The following is an 11832-nucleotide window of genomic DNA, read 5'->3' as shown; positions in this document are numbered from 1 at the left end:
TCCCATAGGGTATCAAGGCTAACACAGCATTGAAAGCGACCCAATCTTCTTTAATTTTGAAATCTGAAGCTTTTCCCACTAAGAACATCAAATTGAAGCCCAAAGTGTCTCCTTTTGGTCCAAGATTAGCTTTCACTTCCGCTTTATCTAGACGTATAGATGAACCTATTTGTTGATGTGTAGGAAATTCCCCTAGACCAGTGTAAGAGACTTCATCCTTGATACCAATGTCTGCTATATGTGAGAACTCTTCCAGTGTTGGCGCCAACTGGAAGTCCTGGAATGTGAAACACCGCAAGGGAGGATCATAGAATTGTGCCAAAGTGAAAATGGCCCAAGCATCCACCTCGGTGTTCATGATAGTCAACAGGTCACCATACTCAACACAAAACTTGTTCCTTCTGATTTTTTTCACATCTGAGATCAACCCCTTAATCAATCCTAGCTTTGGATTCCTGAACTTGAATGAATAAGTACTTTTTTTATTGCTACCCATGTCTTCTAAATGCCTGCACTCAAACGAGTCTTTAGGTCCCTTGAAAATATGCACATGTCATATGTGTTATGATTATGAAATGTTTTATGTTTATGTATGTACAGTTGGGTAGGTGATCATTGGAACATTATGATTAATTACTTCATGGAGGAAAGGTTCCAGGAATAGGAAAACCAAACAGGTAGGCTCTAGGGTTTAAAAGGTTCCTAGAGTCATGGACCCAATTCAAGAATATTATCGTCAGAACGACTAATCGTAAGACAATAATATCTTAAAAAGGATCTATTCTAGGTGAGGTCTTTGTATTAACCCAACGAGTCCTAAGTCTCATAGGTCAATACTACACAACCATCGACTCCATGGTTTTAGACACGGTTCCCAGAGTCATGGATCACACCTGACAATATTATCGTCAGAACGACTACTCGTAAGACAATAATGTCCTCAAAGACTGATCTATTATGAGTGAGGTTTTTGCATTAACCCAACAAGTCCTAAGTCTCATAGGTCAACACTACACAACCATCGGTCCTAAAAGCCATAGGTTCAGGGTTATACAAAAGTTCTTCAGACAGTAATCATAAGACAGTAATACTTTCAAGGGATCTCATCTGAGTGGGGTTCTCGCATCAACCTAACGAGTCCGATGTCTCGCGGATCAATACTACACAACCACCATCCTAACTTAAGTTTTTCTCATAGCTCGGGTATAAAGCTTTTCCTCACACAAATGCCAATAGTCCAAAAAGTTCCAATGATACCATATATCAATAATACAGAAATTGGAAATACAAATAATAAAGGCATATATAGATAAAACAAGTAAGAAGCAAATAAACAGATAAAAGCAAAAACTCAAACACAAAACAAACTAAATTAGGGTGGACTCGCATAGGAGATGGAAGTCCCCAGCAGAGTCGCCAGCTGTGGCGGCGCGAAAAATACCCAAGCGTAAGGAACGCTCGAAATATAAACGAAACAGAGTCGCCACCGATCTTTATTTATTCCCAAAGAGGGAAAGGGGAAATATCGATAAAACCCATAAAAATAAAAAAGAAATGGTCGTCGCAACCAAAATCGGGTTCGGGAGTCGGTTATGCAAGGGGAAGGTATTAGCACCCTTCACATCCATCGTACTCGATGGGACCCATTTAGTTAGTTTTGTATTAGAGTGTTAGCGTGATATCGTTTGTGATCTTCTACTTATCGGGTGAGGAAAGAGAAATAAAGAAAGGAAAGACTTATGGTTTTTAATACTAATGTGCCTGAAAAGATTTTGCAATCCTGCTCCTACGTATCTCCAGGTGCTATGAAGAACTCAAGGCATACGTAATTCTCCCCAAAGAGAACTACTGGGTGGATTGCTTTTAAAGAGAGTGATGCTTGGATCATATTTGAGCGATTAAACCTTTACTTGCTGCTCGCTCTTGGAGGCTGAAGTCTTTGTTTGTTTCGCATCAAAATGGATGTTGCATACTCTTTTCTGAAAATGTTTTCGGAGTCGCACAAGGGCGGAAAATAAGTTTGATGAATTTGAGTTAATTTTAAGCGGAGACAGGCATCCAAGCAGGGAGCTCTATTGCAATACTCGAATGCCCGAAAAGGAAGAAGCCTAAGCCCAATCACTCTCTTTTCATCCAAAAGTTTGTTTATGAAAATGTGGCAAATTAGGTCAAAGTTCATTAACGGAAGACGATTAATCAGACATAGAGCTCTAAAGCAGTGTCCAAATAATCGGGAAAGAGAAGGTCGATACCCAATCAATCTTTTTCTTCTATAAGAGAAATGACGTAATTCTAGTAATTATTGTACTTTAATATGGAAGGCGAATGTTTGAACATTGAGCTCTACAGCAGTATCCTAACATCCGAAATAGAGAAAGTCTAAACTTAATCAGTTTCTTCCATCTTTATTGTGAAAATCTTTTGAAAATAGGGGGACGACTTGACATTGGATCAAGTGTCAGAAGTTGACTTATGAAAATAATTTGGATGTGGCAGGGGTATATTTGACTTTGTAATCAATTTGGATTTGATTTAGGACAAAAGACTCGACGTTGGATCGAGTGTTTGTTTTTGTTCTTTTCTAAAAAAGGGTTGATTTTAATCTTGGAATTAACAATCAACTAATACAATAAAAATAAACAAAAGCAATAAAATTTATTACACTTTTTCGGGAATGGGGGTACAGTTTGTCGAATGGGGATACAATACAATAATTAAATGATATAAGCTTTGAAAGACAAATATAAAATAAAAGAATATCGTTGTAAGAAGGCTCAAGAGAAAGCCAAGAGACTTGAAGTCAAAATCAGAAATTAAACTAAAAAGAAATTTAGCACTAAATTAAACAATCGTAAAGCGATTCATGTAGGAATCACCCTACACGAGGTCAGTCAATAAGACTTTATACGTGTAAGCAATTTCTGAAGTTAAATTAAATTTTTAACTTTGAAACTACTACGTATCTGTGAAAAAATCGACCGGACAAATAAATCAAAAAAAATCTATTTAATAATAATAATAATAATAATAATAATAATAATAATAATAATAATAATAATAATCTATACCAGTAATCAATAATGATAAATGATCCAAAATAAGGATAAAGATAATAATGATGATAATAAATATATATAATAATAACACATAATAATAGAAATGAATAATATTAATAAAACAATTATTCCTAATAATAATGATAAAATGATAATCATAAAATAATAATAAGTAAAAAAAACACAATAATAAAAAATCAATTAATAAAAAATATTAGTAATAATAAAAAAAAGGGAATGAGATTTAACTCATAAGAGGGAGATGAAGATTTTTCCAGGTTTTTTTTATAAAACCACTCCCTGCCTAACACGTGGCAGAGAATAAACAAAATAATAAAAAAAAAAGCAATTTATTTCATCTTCTCATGTGTATAGCACTTCTTCTTCCCTGTAACAACAAAGACCAATTTTTATCGTTTATAATTCTAAAAATCTACCCCTCTCTCTCAAGTCACTTGTTCATCATCTTTGTTGTTTTAAAGAAAAACAATTCCAACACAAGTTAATAAAATACCACAACCACAACAAATAAAACAAATCAAATGAAAACTTACGGTGACCGGAAGGAGGGGATGAGATGGAGAGGATTGGTCGGCGTAAACGTCGTCGGAAGTGCGCCGTCGAGCAGCGGTGGTGGTGTGAACATCACATGAATCGATACGTCGTGGTATTTCGGTGAGACGGCGAGTTTGTGTTGTTGTTTGGAGGAGGGAAATAAGGTTTTGTAGTTTTGTGCTTATAAGATAGACAAGAGAAAATGAAACAGATGAAGATGTTTGGAAATGCACCAATAAGAGAGATCTATCTTCGTTACTCTTTTTCTTAAAAAAATTGATTTCTATCTGATAAAAAATGGGAGAGAAGAAGAAAATAGATATGGAGGTGAGATGGTGTTGGAGGAAGTGAGAAAATATCTTGTGTGTGGCTTTCTGAAAAATACTGTAGAAAATTTCTTACAAGTCCTCTCTCGCTCGCTGTACTTCGATGCACCTTTTTACTAAATAAGAGGTAGGGCGGTTTGATAAAAAGCAAAAACAAATATCTATTGTTTTTTTTTCTTCAGCCAAACGTGAGAGAGAGACATGTATTGGTATTGTCGCTCAAACTAAGGTTATTTTTTAAATAAAATAAAATTAATGCCAATAACCCTTTTTAGTGCTATCTAGTGACAAAATTACTTAAAACAAATTAAACCAAATGAATTTTGTACAAATTAAAATAAATTATATAAAATTGAAATAAAAATATAACTAATTTTAAATATTTAATTTTGAACATTTTGACTAAAAAATAAATATAATCGGATTAAAAATAAATAAAAATTGGGCGAAAAAGTAATAAAAAAAACTTACTACACCAAAATCAACAGCGTGAAATATGCTTCCCGGAAAAAATCATATTTTTGAAATAAAAATCGATCGGTTAAAAGGCTCAGGCGGATAAAATGCGGCCGAGAAAGTTGTCGAAAAATTAAAATTAGCACACCAGTTTAAACTATGCGAATAGTAAGTTAAAAAAACTGACGTCTAAAAGCTCAATTTTGAATTTTTTCGCCAACAAATTCGAAGTACTGTTGGGAAACAATTTGACTGTTCTGTCTGTAGATCCGGAAAACTATTTTGTTTGACATTTTAAGTGTTATGCAAAACAAAATACATGTTGTGACAAGTATTCAAATACAGACGTCTTGTAAATGAACTAAATTGTTTTCTGAATAAACTAGAATGGACAATGAGATGCAAATGAATCGTTCTTGGACCATTTGCTTCTCATTCTCAAACACAAACAAAACCTATACATATTCAGAGAAGACAACTCTCTTGATTATCACCTTCTAAATCTCTGAAACAAGATGCAATAGAATAAATGATACTCTCAGATCGAGAAATCAAGTCTTTCGACTTCTCAATCAACAGATGACTAAATGAATATCATCAAGACCAGATAAAATGCCAGAATTCATGACTTTTCATCTAAACTCTAATAAATGCTTTTAACTTATGAAATACACGACAAAATGGATTAATTTTACTATAAGGATGTAACTGAAAACTCAGGGTAAATTTTAGGTTATGTGTAGCACCTCAAATTTGCACCCCCCATTTGTACATTCATTTCATTTTTAGGTCATTAACATTACATTAACAATGCATAGTACATTGCATCTTATCAGTCAAAACTGATATCAGGAGAATTCATCTGTGCAAGAGACCAGGCATTTCCATGAGATAAAGGCCCTATGGTTGTTCTAGAGAGCTCACATGAATCAAGGTTCATTTTGAAGCCATTGTACCAGGTGCTAGAGACTCAAAAGTCATCAGTGCAGTTTCAGGTCATCTAAGGCCCATAAAAGTCAACTGCAAGTCAACTGAGGGCTAGGAGGTGGAGAAATAGTTTGAGACACTTCATTCATGTCCCAAAAGAGGTTTATTCAACATGTCAAACTCATACCTTGAAGATTTTGAAGCCAGATCAAAAGTTTCCAAAAATGGAAGGTGACCTGTAATTTCAAGTTTCCAAAAATGGCAAGTTTTTGGACCAACTTCAACTCAGCTTTCCAACATCAAAGAAGCTTCAAATGAAATTTTGTCCAACATGAAAGTTGAAGATCTTTCTCTCCCATTTCCAAAAAGTCCAAGATCATGAGCATCTAATGAATGGTTGAGAAGATATGATCAAATCATTGCCAAGTGTGCATGGAACTTCAAAAGGGCATAACTTTTGACTCATAACTCCAAATTGAGTGCTCCTTTTTGCATAATTCTTCTCATGACATGAACTTTCCAAATCATTCATCACATTGCATGAAATTTTGTCATATAATCATTTGCTTATCCATGTGATTTTTGGAGGGAAAATCATGAATTCAAAGTTGGTGCATCATATGGACTTTTTAACCATTCCAACATGTTTGTAAGAGGATTTTAAGTGAAATTGCATGGCCATTGTTACTGTTCACGTGGGATTGCATGCATGGGGTGAAAAAACCAAATTTTGCATAACACATTTTTTCTTATTAAAATGTAATTAGCCAAGCCTAAGCATGATTAGGAAATGGATTAACATGTCATATAAATAGCTAATCATAACAGAATTTCTTATTATTCACAATTCTAGATCTAGATTGAAAATTTCCCTCAAAATTTCTCCCAATCCAAATTCAATTTTCTTCCACATAAGCCTTTATTTTCTTCCATATTCTGGTTCTGTGATATTGATTTGGTATAGATCAAGCCTTGGATCATTGATTTTGGCCAGAATTCATGCATAATCCAAGGAAGAACATGAAGATGGAAATGATTATTTGAGCTAGATCTAGGTTGTGCCAAGCCTCAATTTCAACTTCAGGCTTCATAACAGTGATACAGGAGTGGATTTGGATGCTTGCCAAGCCTTGAATCTACCACTGCCATTGTTGAAGCTCCAAGAGGTCAGAATTTCGCACCTCTTAATTCTCTTTTTTATACACATAGAGTTGTAGAGTTTTGCTTGCTGATTCCACTGGTATAAAGAACATGAAAAATGGCGCAATATTGAGGAAGATACATGAGATTAAAGTTTGAATGTTCATGTTGATTTCTCTTCGATTTGTTGTGATCATGATGAATTAGAGTAAAATAATGGTAGATTTGGAACCTACATGTCACAAGCTTTAAAATGATATAAATTTTTCATGATTCTGCAAAAAAATTCGTGAATGTCACTGTTCACCACCACCGTCTTCATGAGGAAGACGGTGGTTTCCTCCGCGAGCTACAGTACCAGCCGCCGCCTATAAACCCTGGGGCGAAACGACGTCGTTTCACTAGCGCGCGTTTCTCCATTTGAATTCCTGGCCAAAACGACGTAGTTTTGGCATAAGCGCGTACACACTTCGATTCCGGCTTCAGACATTTCCATTTTGTCCATTTCTTTTTATTATTTTCATGATATTTCAATGTTTATTTCATTTTTTCCATGATCTTCAAAAAATCACCAAAAATAGTATAATGATCCAAATAATTCCAGGTTTTTTTCTACATGATCCTTGGAATGTCTAGAATTTTATGGTGTTGATTTTAGGATTTTATCATTTCTGGAAAATAAATTGTGTTGGATTGATTGAACATGTATACATTTGGACCATGCCTCATTCAAATTGATGTGAAATGCTAAAAAATGATCCAATTGCCATGAAATTTTGTGTGCTGATTCTCAACATGTTGTGTGATTTTTGAGGCTTGGTTGTGCATTTTTAGCCTTTGTCATTTCTGTTTTAGGCACATGCTAATATGGTGTGACAATGTGTGTCACACAATTTGATATTGATCTTCTCCATTTTCATTGTCTAGCCATTTGAGCTCCTCTGTTTATGATTTTTGACATGATGATTATGTTGGACATGTTGTATGCTCATGAAAATTTCCAGAATTGTTTGAGTCATTTCTGATTTAATATGGAATTTTGGTTCTGGTTGACCAATTATATGCACCTTTTGCTTGTCTTGCCTTCTCTTGAGTGAATCATGGCCTTGCTCAATGCTTTTGACTTGGTCCTTTTTAGGACATCTTCTCATTTGTTTGAAGTTGCTTATTGTGAAATATTGGTTGTTGTTTTGACTTTTTGCCTTACCTTTGACCCTAGCCTTGGTGCTAGTGGTTTGTACTCATCTTTTGAGTTGTGCATTTCAGGTTCAAGCTTCTAGCCTTGATGGTTGATGTTGATATCATAAATTGAGATGCAAAATGCTTTTGTCCACTTACCCTTTCTGTTTGTAGGCCATTTGAGATGATGAAACAATTTGAATGCTTGCACATAAAGCTTGCTTGTTGTGTATATTGGGAACCACTATTGTTTGTCTGATTGATAGTTTGTCTGAACACTATGCTGATTGTTTGGTTGTTTACACAGGTACTTTAGCCGCTTTAACTCATTGTTTGAGTTGCTTTGCTTGTGGTTGGCATACCACCTAGGTAACTTCCTATTCTCCATGTAGTCTGGAAGACCTGTCATGTTATGTTGGCAGGCACCTGTCTGAAGCCCTCCTTAAGAGGCAATGTTTGTGGTTGTTTATCTTTGTGCCTTGTAGATGTAAAGACCTCCTAAGTGAAGAGGCATTGGCAGATAGAAGGGATGTGCAATCCATCCCCTGCTATTCAGTTGAGTCATTCATCTTGCTCGCACCACGTGCTGATGCATTTTGACTAAACACCCAAGATCCTTGTATATAGAGTCAGTCATTATGGAATAGAGTTCCTCATTCTGGACTCCCACACTTTCATTGATTGAAGCTCACCCAGGCCAAGGTTAAGAGCTATGAGGTCTGATCCTCATCTCCCATTTCATCTACTCACCCTGACGGTCAATGTTAGTGGTTAAGAGCCTCATATACCCTTCTGTTGAAAAGTATATCTTCGACAAATATTTTTATATCGTATCCACAGAGATTGATTGATTTTACCGCCGTTCTATAATCCAAATGTTATAAGTTTAGAAAGTAACAGGGTTGTTTTGTTTGTAAAATTATCTTGTGAGTAAATGTTAACAAAAACTGTAAAATGGTTTTAGTCGAATATAAAAGCTTGGCAAGATTGGAGTTCACTATTTCAAATGTTTATGCTTCCTTATGATAACTATATAGATTTAAGATTATTGATGATGTTCAAGTATCCTCTCAAAGTCATTTATGTCTAAATGATATTGTGATAATCACTATATTGATCCTTAGACGATCTCTTCACCTAACTATCAATATAGCGATCTTTAATGCTTAATACCAAAGAAGAGTAATGAATAAATCTATCTCTACAACTTATTCACTACTTGAAAATCTGTTTTATGTCAAGACTCAAATAATCTCTCTCGACAACTACTCAAATCTGGTTTTCAACTTAGGGCAAAAACAGTATTCAATACATCAACAATCTTTATCATATATATAAATCAAATGGAATACATAAACATATGAGAATAGCTACTACCTCCAATCTTGACAAAAGGGAGTTTAGCTCCTCATCATCATTGTTACAAAGCAGAAAGTTAAAGAAGAAAAACTCTGTTTTTCTCTCTTACAAAAAGCTCTCAATATCAATGTGTGAATAGTGTTAAAAAATCTATTTTTTCAATGCCCTAGCATAATGTATTTGTTTCTAACCAAAAAGGTTGACATTTCCCTAATTGGTCATTGTCATCTAAAGCAGAAAAGCAATTCTCAGGCAGACATCAAAATGGCAATAAACTTTTCCTGCAGAACAGCACTTTTGACCCTCAGTCAGCTTGCTGGATTCGCAGCCTTCGCGGTGCGAAGGCAGTTCGCGGCGCGAACTGTTGCTTCTCCAGCTTCCTTGTTTGGCAAGCTTCCTTCAAGATGTGGTGTTGCAATCCAAGGCCTTTCTTATCCCAAAATTCTACACAACTAACAAAAAGGTGAAATAACTATTCAAAATAAAATAAATTAAACCTAATTGCATTTATACAAAATAGTGAGAATAAAAGTGTGTAATTACATCAAAACTTGGTAAAAGGGACCAATAAAATGATATAAAAAGTAGTACTAATTGGTCCCTAACAACTCTCCCCAACTTAGCATTTTGTTTGTCCCTAAACAAAAGTTTCCACCCTCACAACCAAGACAATAACACAAAAGGTTGGAAGAAGGATTTACCAAGGACATTCAAATGGTTCAAAAGTGTTTGGCAATTTTTCTCAGTCCACCTATCTTAATTCTAGACAAAACATGAATAAGGAAAATGGTTGAGTGCAAAAATCATTCCAATGGAATTCAAAACCATATATGTCAAAATTGAATCAAACTTACACACACATCATAATAATGATGAATAACATGAAGGGTTACTTTCACTCATCCAAGAAATTAAATCAACAACAACTCAAATCATGCGGTTATCATAACAAATACCAAATCATGTGAAAATTGAGAATCAAGAGGTCTTTCAAAGGTTGTAATGTGGCTTAGGTTACAAGAAAGGATATGATTAAGAGAATTTACAAAGTTGCCTATCCTAAGGGAGCATTCCCAAACATTCAACTCTACACAATTTCCTTTTCCTTGGTCCCTATCTTTTTCTTTTCAAATCCACACAACCATGAGCATTTTCTTTGCTTTTCTTTTTCTAATCTTTTTTTTTTCTATGCTCTATGGTTTCAAGGGTATTTTCTTTTTCTTATTTCTTTTCAAATTTTCACCCTTTCATAACAATTCACTTTTCCAAGTTTCTAATCAACTTTTCACTTTACTCTCCCCAACTTTAGATTCCAAAACCAAATTTATTCAATAATGCTCCCTACTTAGACATAAGCACAAGGCAAAATTTTCAACAACTCGATTTAAGGTTTCAATTGACACGAAAGAAATTAGGATTCATTTATTCCACAATTTTCAATTGATTTTTCAATGATCAATAAAATGAATCCTAAATTAAGCTCAAAGGGGTTTAACTAAGGATTATTCCTCACAAGGTTAGTTGATTCAAACTTTTTGGTCAAGTGGTTTTTTCTCACAAACAATGCCTCTATCATTTTCAAAAAATTTACACACAAATAGCTTGATGCATGATTTAGCATGATAAGAATGAGTTAAAATAATGCTCGGTTTCCCGCTTTTTAGTGTACAATGGAAAGCCTCCTCACAAATGGTTAAGTCCTACTTTGATTCAAAGATGACATACATTTCAATGAGTTTATGAAATGGAATTTGCACAAACCATCAAACTACTCATGTTAAGTCTAGAAAGCGATAAAGTGTACCTTGAAATGCCGACACTAATTCTTATCATCACCACTCGAAGTGTCCTATGCTTCTTTCTTTGCGATCATTTCTCGGTTGCTTAAAGCTTAACTTAAGAATAAGAACAATTAAACAAAAATGTTGGTAAACCACAATTTGATCAAAACACACTTAAATCTCAACTAGCATTCATGCCATTGTCAAAATACTAACAAAAATAAAGTGCCAAAATAAAGTTATGGTGAACTAGAGCCACCCAAAGTACATCAAAAATTCTCAAAAACAAAAATAGAAATAGTACAAAGAAACTCAGAAATACAACAACTTCCCACTTCTCCGCATTCTCAATCCTCCTCTTCTTCGTCACCACCTACATTTCCAAGAACATCCTCCATCTCCTCATTTAGGTAAGCACTGCCTCCTACACCCCCCATAAAATTTGGCCTGCCCTCAGGCCAATTTGCATAAGCTGCATAGTCCGCTTGCGAAGGAAAAGTGCGTGCCTCTGGTGCCAGAAACGTGTTCTGGAACTGCTGCTGCATAGCATCGAAAAGAAATGATTGAGACCTCCTGGAGGCCTCAAAGTTCTCGCAACAGTAGTTGGCAAACGCCAACTGATCAAAGCCTGGGGTAGTGTGAGGTTGAGGTTGAGGTTGAGGTCTGGGTCTGGCTCGGGCTCTGGATGAAGAAGTTCCAGATGCATCAGTCTTATCAGTTTGGGTTTGCAGAAACCTGTTCAAATATGAGTCGCTGATCACACTAGTGATCGAGAAGTGTACTTCCTCAGGGATGGGAACATTTGCCTTACGGCACAGCCCCATGATAAGTCCTGGATAAGCGAGTACACCAGCTTTGCCACCGAAATTGGTTCCGCTTAACACTATCTTTCTCAGTTCGCCTGCAATGAGGGCAGCGACATCCACAGACTTCCCGACCATGATGCAGTACAATAGACACCCTACGTCCATAGGAATTGTGGTGGTGTGGCTTCTTGGTCGGATATTAGTCAACAGTAGCACCAGAAAAGCTCTAGCTTCCAAATTAAAATTT

This window comes from Lathyrus oleraceus, chromosome 7 (genome assembly GCF_024323335.1).
Source record: "Lathyrus oleraceus cultivar Zhongwan6 chromosome 7, CAAS_Psat_ZW6_1.0, whole genome shotgun sequence".
NCBI classification, from domain to species: Eukaryota; Viridiplantae; Streptophyta; class Magnoliopsida; order Fabales; family Fabaceae; genus Lathyrus; species Lathyrus oleraceus.
Note: the sequence above shows the minus strand (reverse complement) of the source record.